Raw genomic sequence first — 12,765 nt, forward strand, 5'->3', positions numbered from 1 at the left:
CACCCAATGTGGGGCACAAACCCACGACCCTGAGATTAAGAGTCTCATGCTCTACCGACTGAGCTAGCCGGGCACATCGGGCCAAGGCATAGAGAAGCAGCGTGGCTCAGTGGAAAGAGCCTGGGCTTGGGAGTCAGTGGTCATGGGTTCAAATCCCGGATCCGCCAATTGTCAGCTGTGTGACTTTGGGCAAGTCACTTCACTTCCCTGGGTCTCAGTTACCTCATCTGTAAAGTGGAGATTAAGACTGAGCCCCCCGTGGGACAACCTGATCACCTTGTAACCTCCCCAGCGCTTAGAACAGTGCTCTGCACATAGTAAGTGCTTAATAAATGCCATCATTAAAGCATGAAGGGAGGGTATTGCATCATACGACTAGCATGTGAGGAGTAACCATGTTGGGTCGTAGTTAATAATAGCGATGGTATTTGTTAAACAGTTACTCTATGCCAGGCACTGTTCTAAGCACTGAAAGTTGGTTTGCGATAGCACTTTTCTTACCAAAGCATTCTCACCTTTGTTAGTTCATTTCAACCCTCACAACAACCCTGTGAGGTAGGGAAACAAGGCAGGTATCATTATTATTATTCCCATTTTACAGATGGGGAAACCAAGACACAGAGAAGATAAGTGACTCACCTATGGTCACACGGCAGGCTGACAGCACAGCTTGCACTCGAAACCAGGTCCTCCAGGTTCTAGACTGGCACTTTGCCGCTTCTCCACACCCTTTCTGTTAAGAAAAGAGTGAACCTCGAGGAGGACACATGGAACATGGCAGTTAACCAGAACACTTTTCTTCAGAATATAGAAGTGCTTGATCTTTCCTTCAGAAGCTTGTCTTTTTTGAGGACTCCTGAACTCTTTTCTGGCCTATCAGCTCCCCGCCTCCCTAGAATCCCTGCTCTCAAAATCAAAAGTTGGCGCCTCTGCTTCCAAAATAGGCACGTTTCATCTCAGGCATTCTGGGCCTACCCCGGGGGGTACGATTTGCGTACGAGGCGTTTGGCTGGATTGTGGATTTGTCTGGGTCTCCTAACAAAGCTTCCAGTTCCTAGTAGAAGGGGTCAAACTACAACCCAATATGGTGCCTCCTTCCCTGCCAGTTATTTGATGCAATCTGATGCCAGCCTGGCGCCCCTCCCACATCATGTACCTGGGCAGCCGTGATGGAAGTTGGGCAGTGGATGCCAGTCTCCCTGTCCCAGGAGTCGCTCTTGCCCCAGATTTCCACTGGCCCTGGGGAATTTATTTCTGGTAGGTTTTTTAAATAAGACTAAACATGAAGCTTCTTGTTCCATCTCCTCTGCCCTCTCGGGGCCATAGCTTTTGGGCCCGGATCTGGCAAGTAGGTGCTTTCCTGGTTTCCTAGATAGAACACAGCCCAGGGAGTCAGAAGGTCACAGGTTCTAATTCTGGCTCCACCACTTGCCTGCTGTATGACTTTCATTCATTCAGTTGTATTTATTGAGTGCCTATTGTGTTCAGAGCACTGTGCTAAGCACTTGGGAAAGTACAACGCAGCAATAAACAGGCACATTCCTTACTCACAATGAGCTTACAGTCTGCTGGGGAGGGGGGCAGGGTGGTGACAGACATCAGTACGAATAAATTAAATTATAGATATCGTGGCTCAGTGGACAGAGCACAGGCTTTGGAGTCAGAGGTCATGGGTTCAAATCCCGGCTCCGCCAATTGTCAGCTGTGTGGAGCTCAACTCCTCCAGGAGGCCTTCCCAGACTGAGCCCCCCATTCCTCTTCCCCTCCCCATCTGCCCCACCCTACCTCCTTCCTCTCCCCACAGCACTTGCATATATGTTTGTACAGATTTATTACTCTATTTTACTTGTACATATTTACTATTCTATTTATTTTATTTTAATATGTTTTGTTTTGTTGTCTGTCTCCCCCTTCTAGACTGTGAGCCCGCTGTTGGGTAGGGACTGTCTCTATATGTTGCCGACTTGTACTTCCCAAGTGCTTAGTACAGTGCTCTGCACACAGTAAGCGCTCAATCAATACGAATGACTTTGGGCAAGTCACTTAACTTCTCTGTGCCTCAGTTACCTGATCTGTAAAATGGGGATTAAGACTGTGAGTCCTCCGTGGGACAACCTGATCACCTTGTTACCTCCCCAGCACTTAGAACAGCGCTTTGCACATAGTAAGTGCTTAACAAAGGCCATCGTCATTATTATTATTATTATTATTACATGAGTGTCGTAGGGCTGGGAAGGGCAATGCAGAGGAAGTGGGAGATGAGGACAAGTGAGGCTTAGTCTGGGAAGGTCTCTTGGAGGAGATGTGCCTTTAGTAAGGCTTTGAAGGACAAGGAGAGTAATTGTCTGGTGGATTTGACGAGGGAGGGCATTCCAGAGGCAAAATGTAGACTAAAGGTCAGTGGAGAGGCAGGTGAGACCCAGGTACAGTGAGAAGGTTAACACCAGAGGAACGAAGTGTGTTGTAGAAAGAGAGGTGAGGTAGGAGGGGGCAAGGTAATGGAGGGCTTTAAAGCCAACGGTGAGGAGTTTTTGTTTCATTTGGAGGTGGATGGACAATCACTGGAGTTTTTTGAGGAGGAGGGTGACATGTCCTGAACGTTTTTGTAGAAATGATCCGGGCAGCAGAGTGAAGTATGGACTGGAGTGGGGAGAGAAGGAGGACAAGTCACTTCACTTTTCTGTGTCTCAGATACCTCATCTGTAAAATGGAGATTGAGACTGTGAGCCCCATGTGGGACAGGGACTGTGACCAACCCAATTTGCTTGTATCCACCCCAGCGTTTAGTACAGGGCCTGGCACATAGCAAGCACTTAACCAATACCGCAATTGTTATTAGTTCCAGAGCTGGAGTAGGTGACTGGGGAGACGGGTGTCAGTCTCCCCATCCCCGCTGGAATAGCTGCTCCGTCCGCTGGCCCAGTGGGGGAATCTTTACGCATGCGTTCCCCTTCATTCATTCATTCGATTGTATTTATTGAGCGCTTACTGTGTGCAGAGCACTGTACTAAGTGCTTGGGAAGTACAAGTTGGCAACATATAGAGATGGTCCCTACCCAACAGCGGGGTCACAGTCTAGAAGACTTCACCCAGGAAGCAGCAAGATCATAACAATTATGGTATTTGTTAAGCGTTGACTATGTGCCAGGCACTCTACTAAGCGCTGGAAATCCAGAGGGAAAGTCAGATCAGAGCTGTCTTGGTTTTGGAGGAAACCGAACATGTCCCCAGTGGACAAGTCTTGCCCAGTGTTCCGTCCCTTCCCCCTTCGGAGCTTCATGGAAAAGCCCACCTCCCTCTTCCCTGACACCTTCCCTAGACGGAAGATAAGGCGACCTAGTAATTTAAACTACCAGACGATTGATCTATAGCAGTTATAAACCACTTTAGAAGCAGCTGTGGCCTAGTGGAAAGAGTCTGGGCCTGGGGGTCAGAGCACCTGAGTTCTAATCTCTGCCACTCGCCTGCTTTGTTGGGTAATTTACTTCACATCTACATGCCTCAGTTCCTTCACCTGCAAAATGGGGAGTCAATACCTGTCCTCCCCTCAACTTAGACTGGGAGCTCCACGTGGGACCTTTCATCCATTCATTCATTCAATCATATTTATTGAGAGCTTATTATGTGCAAAGCACTGTACTAAGCGCTTGGGAGAGTGCAATATAACAACACACAGACACATTCCTGCCCACAGCAGCTAACAATCTAGAGGGTGAGATAGACATCAGTATAAACAAATAAATATGTAAATAAATTACAGATTCATTCATTCATTCAATCATATTCATTGAGAGCTTATTATGTGCAAAGCACTTTACTAAGCGCTTGGGAGAGTGCAATATAACAACAAACAGACACATTCCTGCCCACAGCAGCTCATAGTCTAGAGGGTGAGATAGACGTGAATATAAATAAATAAATATGTAAGTAAATTACATATTCATTCATTCATTCAATCATATTTATTGAGAGCTTATTATGTGCAAAGTACTGTACTAAGCGCTTGGGAGAGTACAATATAACAACACACAGACACATTCCTGCCCACAGCAGCTCACAGTCTAGAGGGTGAGATAGACATTAATATAAATAAATAAATATGTAAGTAAATTACATATTCATTCATTCAATTGTGTTTATTGAGTGCTTACTATGTGCCCTGTACTAAGCGCTTGGGAAGTACAAGTTGGCAACATATAGAGATGGTCCCTACCCAACAGTGGGCTCACAGTCTAGAATGTGTACAGATGTGTACAGATGCTCTGTGGGGATGGGAGGGAGGATGAATGAAGGAGCAAGTAAAAGTGGCACAGAAGGGAGTGGGAGAAGAGGAGAGGAGGACTTAGGGAAGACTTTTTGGAGGAGATATGCCTTCCCCCAGCACTTAGTACAGTGCTTGATACATAGTAAGCACTTAACAAACACCACAGTTATTATTATTATCATAGCATCTTGAAGGATTTTGCCTGAAGTACAGGTAATAGTGCAAAATGCGCCACTTTATTTTGGTAACTGAGGCCCAGAGAAGCGAAGGGCTTTCCCAACGTCAGACAACAGACACGTGGTGGAACTGGGATTGGAACCCAGGTCCTAGGCTATGCCGTGGAACTGAGATCTGTTTTGCTCAAACTACAGTGCCAACAAATAAATACTAAATACCATCAACGCTAGTCTAATTTAACATTCGTTTTAACAATCCCAATCCCAATCCCAACCAATCTCTTCTGACTCACCATTTAATTAGCCATCTCACCACACCAACGATAGTCATGTAAATGCAATTGACAGACACAGCATTCAGTAAATGCTAGAGTTTACACAGGAAACAGGTGTCACAATTTTACTGGTAAATTGTTGCCCTATTATTTTCTTGTTCTTTTTATGGCTTCTGCGTATTTATCGAACGGTATTACTGGAATATTCCCTATTGTATGTTGGCTTTGAGATATTCGTAATGGATGTTCTCTGTGCTCTGAACAGCTTTGCCGGAGGTAATGCGATTGATGTCCACAGCCATTGCTCTGCCCGTCGTTTTTCCATCTAGCCTGATTCTGGTCTTGGTGAGTAGGGAGGAGTAGCTTTGTTTTACTAAAGGGAAAACCAGGTGGCTGAGAGGGCAAATGACTTACCCAAGGTAACGGAGCTGGAGTTAGCATATAGTGTCCCTGGCTCCCCACAATCCAGCTTTCTTTCCATCAGTTCATTGAAAAGCATCGTAGCCTAGAGGACAGAGCAGGGGCCTCGGAGTCAGGAAATATGGGTTCTAATCATTGCTCTGACATTCGCTTGCTGCCTGATTTTGGGCACGTCACTCAATGTCTCTGGGACTCAGTTTCCTCATCTGTAAAAGGCAGTTTCAATTCCTGTTCTCTCCCCACGCCCCTACCCACTAACACTGTGAGCCCTGGGTGAGCTATGTCTGACCAGATTCTCCTTTGTCTACCCCAGTGCTTGATACATAGTGAAGTACTTATCAAATGCCACAAAAACTATTATTATCTGGACTGTAAACTCATCTCTGATTGTCAGCTCCATGAGGGACAGGGACTGTGTTTAATTGTACTTCTCCCAATATTTCCTGTATTTTCTCCCAGTGCTTAGTACAGTGTTCTGCACATAGTAAATGAGTAATAAATGCTATTTACTACTATCGCTACTACTGTTCTTTGTGGGCAGCGAACATGCCTGTCAACTATGTTTCATTGTACCTCCTCTCAGGGTCGCACCTGGAAAGTTTCCACTCTCGACTATGGGAGGGAGAGTCACGCAGAGGCCTATCCATTCCATTCCTAGCTTGGGCAGTGGCTAGTGAGTGGAAGGCAATCTGCTACAAGTCAAAATTTCCCTGTGCTGGGCAGCAGTGGCTTGGGAGAAATTCAAGGGTGGAGACTCGAAGTTGACTGCATGGAAGGAGGTGATGGGAAACCACTTCCGTATTTTTACCAAGAAAACTCTACAGATCCACTTCCAGAATGATTGCTGATGGAGTGGGGGTGGGGGGCGTTCTGGGAGAGATGTGTCCATGGAGTTGGTATGGGTTGGAGATGACTCGATGGCTTAAGACTCTCCTAAACACTTAGTACAGTCCTCTACATATGATAAATTCATTCATTCATTCATTCAATCGTATTTATTTAGCGCTTACCGTGTGCAGAGCACTGTACTAAGTGCTTGCGAAGTACAAGTTGGCAACATATAGAGATGGTCCCTACACAACAGCGGGCTCACAGTCTAGAAGGGGGAGACAGACAACAAAACAAAACATGTGGACAGGTGTCCAAGTTGTCAACAAATAGAATTAAAGCTATATGCACCTCATTTACAAAATAAATAGAATAGTATTCATTCATTCAATCGTATTTATTAAGCACTTACTGTGTGCAGAGCACTGTACTAAGCGCTTGGGAAGTACAAATTGGCAACATATAGAGATGGTCCCTACCCAACAGCGAGCTCACAGTAAATGTGTACAAGTAAAATAAATAGAGTAATAGATCTGTACAAACATATATACAGGTGCTGTGGGGAGGGGAAGGAGGTATGGCGGGGGGATGGGGAGGAGGAGAGGAAAAAGGGGGCTCAGTCTGGGTAAATGGTCAGTAAATATGATTGCTTGACTGAATTTTGTAATGGTGTTTAAGCACTTCTTATGTGTCAAATACTGTTCTAAGAGCTGGGGTAGATTCAAGTTAACGAGGTTTGACACAGTCCCCATCCCCCATGGGGTTCATAGTCTAAGTAGGATGGAAAACTGAGAAAACTGAGGCCCAGAGAAGTTAAGTGATTTGCCCAAGGTCACAGCAAGCAATTGGCAGGGCCGGGGTTAGAACCCACGTCCTCTGATTCCCAGGCCAATGCTTTTTTCATAATCTGATTGATTGATTATCATAATTATTTATTCATATTTATTGTCATATTTATTTATTCAGTCATATTTATTCAGTCATATTTATTGAGCACTTACTGTGTGCAGAGCACTGTACTAAGCGCTTGGGAAATACAAGTTGGCAACATATAGAGACGGTCCCTACCCAACAACAGGCTCTCAGTCTAGAAGTTCAGTTCTTGGTCCCCTTCTGTTCTCGATCTACACTCACTCCCTTGGTGACCTCATTCACTCCCACGGCTTTAGCTATCATCTCTACGCTGATGACACTCAGATCTACATCTCTGCCCCTGCTGTCTTCCCCTCCCTCCAGGTTCGCATCTCCTCCTGCCTTCAGGACATCTCCATCTGGATGTCTGCCCGCCACCTAAAACTCAACATGTCCAAGACTGAACTCTTTGTCTTCCCTCCCAAACCCCGCCCTCTCCCTGACTTTCCCATCACTGTTGACGACACTACCATCCTTCCCGTCTCACAAGCCCGCAAACTTGGTGTCATCCTCGACTCCGCTTTCTCGTTCACCCCTCACATCTAAGCCATCACCAAAATCTGCCGGTCTCAGCTCCGCAATATTGCCAAGATCCATCCTTTCCTCTCCATCCAAACTGCTACCTTGCTCATTCAAGCTCTCATCCTATCCCGTCTGGACTACTGCATCAGCCTTCTCTCTGATCTCCCATCCTCCTGTCTCTCCCCACTTTAATCCATACTTCATGCTGCCGCCCCGGATTGTCTTTGTCCAGAAACGCTCTGGGCGTGTTACTCCCCTCCTCAAAAATCTCCAGTGGCTACCAATCAATCTGCGCATCAGGCAGAAACTCCTCACCCTGTGCTTCCAGGCTGTCCATCCCCTTGCCCCCTCCTACCTCACCTCCCTTCTGTCCTTCTACAGCCCAGCCCGCACCCTCCGCTCCTCTGCCACTAATCTCCTCACTGTGCCTCGTTCTCGCCTGTCCCACCATCGACCCCCGGCCCACGTCATCCCCCGGGCCTGGAATGCCCTCCCTCTGCCCATCCACCAAGCTAGCTCTCTTCCTCCCTTCAAAGCCCTACTGAGAACTCACCTCCTCCAGGAGGCTTCCCAGACTGAGCCCCTTCCTTCCTCTCCCCCTCATCCCCCTCTCCATGCCCCCGTCTTACCTCCTTCCCTTCCCCACATCACATGTATATATGTTTGTACATATTTATTACTCTATTTATTTATTTATTTTACTTGTACATATCTATTCTATTTATTTTGTTTTGTTAATATGTTTGGTTTTGTTCTCTGTCTCCCCCTTCTAGACTGTGAGCCCACTGTTGGGTAGGGACTGTCTCTATATGTTGCCAACTTGTACTTCCCAAGCGCTTAGTACAGTGCTCTGCACACAGTAAGCGCTCAATAAATACGATTGATTGATTGATTGATTGATTGATTAGAAGGGGGAGACAGACAACAAAACAAAACTTGTGGACAGGTGTCAAGTCATCAGAATAAATAGAAATAAAGCTAGATGCACATCATTAACAGAATAAATAGAAGAGTAAATATGTACAAGTAAAATAGAGTAGTAAATCTGTACAAACATATATACAGGTGCTGTGGGGAGGAGAAGGAGGTAGGGCATGGGGGCTGGGGAGGAGGAGAGGATAAAGAGGGCTAAGTCTGGGTTTTATGCCACCTCTTTTAAACAGAGGTTTGATGGCAAACCTCAACAAGAGGAATTTAATGGGTCAGCTAAACCAAAAGATTACAAAGCCCAGCCCACGATTCTGAAGTCCTGCCAAGAACTTCATACATTTATGAAACAGAGAAACAACTGTTGTTTTCCTTGGCTCTTCTACTCAGGGGTAATTCATATGCAAATAATTGTCTCACTGGAAGTTCCTGCATTCACCAGCCAAGCCCGTTTATAGCCTTTTTGTCTTTCCAGCCTTATACAGGGGGAGGAATATCATAAGTTTCTGGGAAAAAAAAAACTGTTTCTTTTTGGGAAAATTGGCCACAAACCAAAGATGAACATTTTAAATGGACTCTGTCAACAATTTTCCAATTCAGTGTTTCCCAACAGACTCTGGCAGTATTCCCCTTTAGGAGTTCCTAATCTGAACTATGAACAGTTTGGATGCTTTAAGATTTTGAAAAAAAGACAAAGAAACTAAATAAATTAACAACTGGGAGGATTTATCAGTCAATCAATTAATCAATCCTATTTATTGAGGGCTTGCTATATGCGAAGGATTGTACTAAGCATTAAGGAGAATTCAGTGCAACAGAATTAGCAGAAGCGTCCCCTGCCCATAATGAGCATCTTACTTGAAAATGAACTAATTTATGGATCAATCCTATTTCTTGAGCGCTTACTGCGTGCAGAGCACTGTATTAAGTGCTTGGGAGAGTGCAATATAGCAATATAAAAGAAATGTTCCCTGCCCACAACGAGTTTACAGTCTAGAGGGGAAGCGTATAGTCTGGAGGGTACACAAAGATTATCCAGGGATGTTTTGGGGGTGTCAATCAATCAGTTAATCACTACATTAGCTAACACAATCATACACAGACTATACTGTCCAATTATCCTTTATATTCTAAGGTTGAGGCACTGAAAATATGCTTACCTACAGGTGGGAGTGCTGTAGAAGGCTAACATAATGATGGCATTTTTATTAAGCACTTACTATGTGCAAAGCACTGCTCTAAGCGCTGGGGAGGTTACAAGGTGATCAGGTTGTCCCGTGGGGGGCTCACAGTCTTCATCCCCATTTTACAGATGAGGTCCCTGAGGCCCAGAGAAGTTAGGTGACTTGCCCAAAGTCACACAGCTGACAGTTGGCGGAGCCGGGATTTGAACCCATGACCTCGGACTCCAAAGCCCGTGCTCTTTCCACTAAGCCGCACTAGACTCACACACACTGTGCATACACAATCAATCAGTCAAACGATGATATTTATTGAGTGCTTACTGTGTACAGTGAAGCGGCATGACACAGTGTTTAGAGCACAGGCTTGGGAGTCAGAAGGTCATGGGTTCTAATCCTGACTCTGCCACTTGCTACTGCGTGACCTTAGGCAAGTCCTTTCACTTCTCTGGGCCTCATCTGTCAAATGGGGATTGAGACTGTGAGCCCCATGTGGGACAGGGACTGTGTCCAACTCAATTTGCTTGTATCCACCCCAGCGCTTAGTACAGTGCTTAGCACCTAAGCACTTAACAAATACCATTCATTCATTCACTGTACTAAGCACTTGGAAGGGGACAATACATCAGAGTTGGTAGACATGTAGACATGTTCCCTGCCCACAAGGAGCACATCATCTAGAAGGGGAACTTATAGTCTGGAGGGTACACGGAGATTGTCTGGGGGTTTTTTAGGGGAGTCAATCATACTTATTGGGTGATTTCTGTTTGCAGAGCACTGTACTAAGCGCTTGGGAGGGTTCAATAAAACAGAATTAGTAGACACATTTCCTGCCCACAAGGAATTTAAGTCTAGAGGGGAAGACAGACATAAATATAAAGAAATTACGGATATGTACGTAAGGGAGGGTTGAATGAAAGGTGCAAATTGGAGTGCAAGGCCTGTTTTGGTCCAGTTTTCATTTATGCTTCTCTGTCTCACAATCCACTCAAAGCTTCTGCTCAAAATGAGTCTACATTCTCCTTTCTTGATTGCAGCGAGCTGGGCGATCTCTCTGGCACCCATCTCTCCGATTCGGTGAAGAGGATGCTGTGTACATTCAGGCAGGTGCCTTAAATAACTCTCTGGCTTGAAAATAAATAAATGAGTTGTGGTATTTGTTCATTCGTTCATTCATTCATTCAATTGTATTATTGAGCGCTTACTGTGTGCAGAGCACTGTACTAAGCGCTTGGGAAGTACAAATTGGCAACATATAGAGATGGTCCCTACCCAACAGTGGGCTCACAGTCTAGAAGGGGGAGACAGAGAAGCAGCGTGGCGCAGTGGAAAGAGCATGGGCTTTGGAGTCAGGGTTCATGGGTTCGGAATCCCAGCTCTGCCAGTTGTCAGCTGTGTGACTTTGGGCATGTCACTTAACTTCTCTGTGCCTCAGTTCCTTCATCTGTAAAATGGGGATGAAGACTGTGAGCCCCCTGTGGGACAACCTGATCTCCTTGTAACCTCCCCAGTGCTTAGAACAGTGCTTTGCACATAGTAAGCGCTTAATAAATGCCATTAAAAAATATATTAACAAAATAAAATAAATAGAATAAATATGTACAAATAAAATACATACATACATACATATATATATAGGTATATTTGTTAAGCGCTTACTATGTGTCAGACACTGTACTAAGCCCTAGGGTAGACACAAGATAATGGAGTCGGACACAGTCCCTGTCCCACATAGGGCTCACAGTCTTCATCCTCATTTTACAGATGAGGGAACTGAGGCCCAGAGAAGTGACTTACCCAAGGTCACACAACAGACAAGTGGAAGAGCCGGGATTAGAACTCAGGTCCTTCTGACTCCCAGCCCTGTGCTCTATCCATTGGGCCCCGGAGAGTGCCAATCCCAGAGATGACTGTTTTAGGATGGGGTGGAGAAGATACAAAAAGATCTGAGGAGTCTTCTCACTTCTTCGAAGGAGTTTCTCTTCCTCCTGAGACCCTCCTTCCTCCTTCCTGAAGGGTTTCCTGTTCAATTGATGTGGAATATGGATTTTTTTTTCCAGCAGAGAGGGATCCAGTTCTCAGCTTATGCCTAATTGAACTTCTAGCTGGTCAGCCTCTTGGCTGCACTCACGCATTTGTGTGCACACACACACATAAACACGCTATAGTCACGCACAAACACCAAGTACAAGCACACATGCCAACAGAACAGACGCACGGTGTTCTTATGACCAAATTTCCTTACTGAAAATCCACTCACCCTAAAATGAAAATAACAGACAAAAATCAAAGTATTAATTCAAGAGAAATTGGGGTTCTCTGCGATTAGGGACACGAAAGAAAGAGGCAATCACATCCTGAAAGGAAGATGGGTCATCAGTGGATGTTCTTTAAGGGCTGTTGATGATGATGATGATGGTGAAAAGAATAGAGTTTGGAAAGCCCGTGGAAGCAAGAGGAAGGAAAGGGTTTATTGCTCAAGAGAAGCAGAAAAATATTCTGTATTTGGTCAGTGAAGATGAGTCATGTTTTAGAGCTCACTTGAAAGAACGGCAGCGTGAATTTTAGATTTTCACCTCATCCCCAGCGTGGCTCAGTGGAAAGAGCATGGGCTTTGGAGTCAGAGGTCATGGGTTCAAATCCCAGCTCCACCACATGTCTGCTGTGTGACCTTGGGCAAGTCACGTCACTTCTCTGAGCCTCAGTTACCTCATCTGGAAAATGGGGATTAAGACTGTGAGCCTCACGTGGGACAACTTGATCACCTTGCATTCCCCCCCCAGTGCTTAGAACAGTGCTTTGCACATAGTAAGCGCTTAACAAATGCCATCACTATTATTATCCCCACAATTTTCTTGTGTGGTGATTCCATGAAGCAGGATACCACAAACTGCAAATTCATCACCGTAAGGTTATTCAGTTGTATTTATTGAGTGCTTACTGTGTGCAAAGCATTGTATTCATAAGTGATCAAGCAAATCTGCAAACTAGAGAGTCTCAAAAAGCAAGGGACAATAATAATGATGATAATAACAATAATCATCTTTTTTTAGGTTGTTAAGTGCTTTCTATGCAAGTATTATTCTAAACTCTCAGCTAGATAATAATAATAATGTCATTTGTTAAGCAATTACTATGTGCCAAGCACTGTGCTAAGCGCTGGATATAGGTTTATAGGATGGACACAGCCCCTGACCTACATGAGGCAGCATGGCTCAGTGGAAAGAGCACAGGCTTGGGAGTCAGAAGTCATGGGTTCA

The 12,765-nt window shown here is 45.1% G+C and overlaps 1 non-coding gene across 1 annotated transcript; it reads right to left on the reverse strand.

Moving 5' to 3' along the window:
• On the reverse strand, nt 1–73 carry TRNAK-CUU. The gene has a single exon. It is a non-coding gene; the product is annotated as a tRNA-Lys (tRNA).
• Between the last annotated feature and the right edge of the window lie 12,692 nt (nt 74–12,765).

The sequence above is a fragment of the Tachyglossus aculeatus genome, chromosome 4, assembly GCF_015852505.1.
Source record: "Tachyglossus aculeatus isolate mTacAcu1 chromosome 4, mTacAcu1.pri, whole genome shotgun sequence".
Taxonomy (NCBI): domain Eukaryota; kingdom Metazoa; phylum Chordata; class Mammalia; order Monotremata; family Tachyglossidae; genus Tachyglossus; species Tachyglossus aculeatus.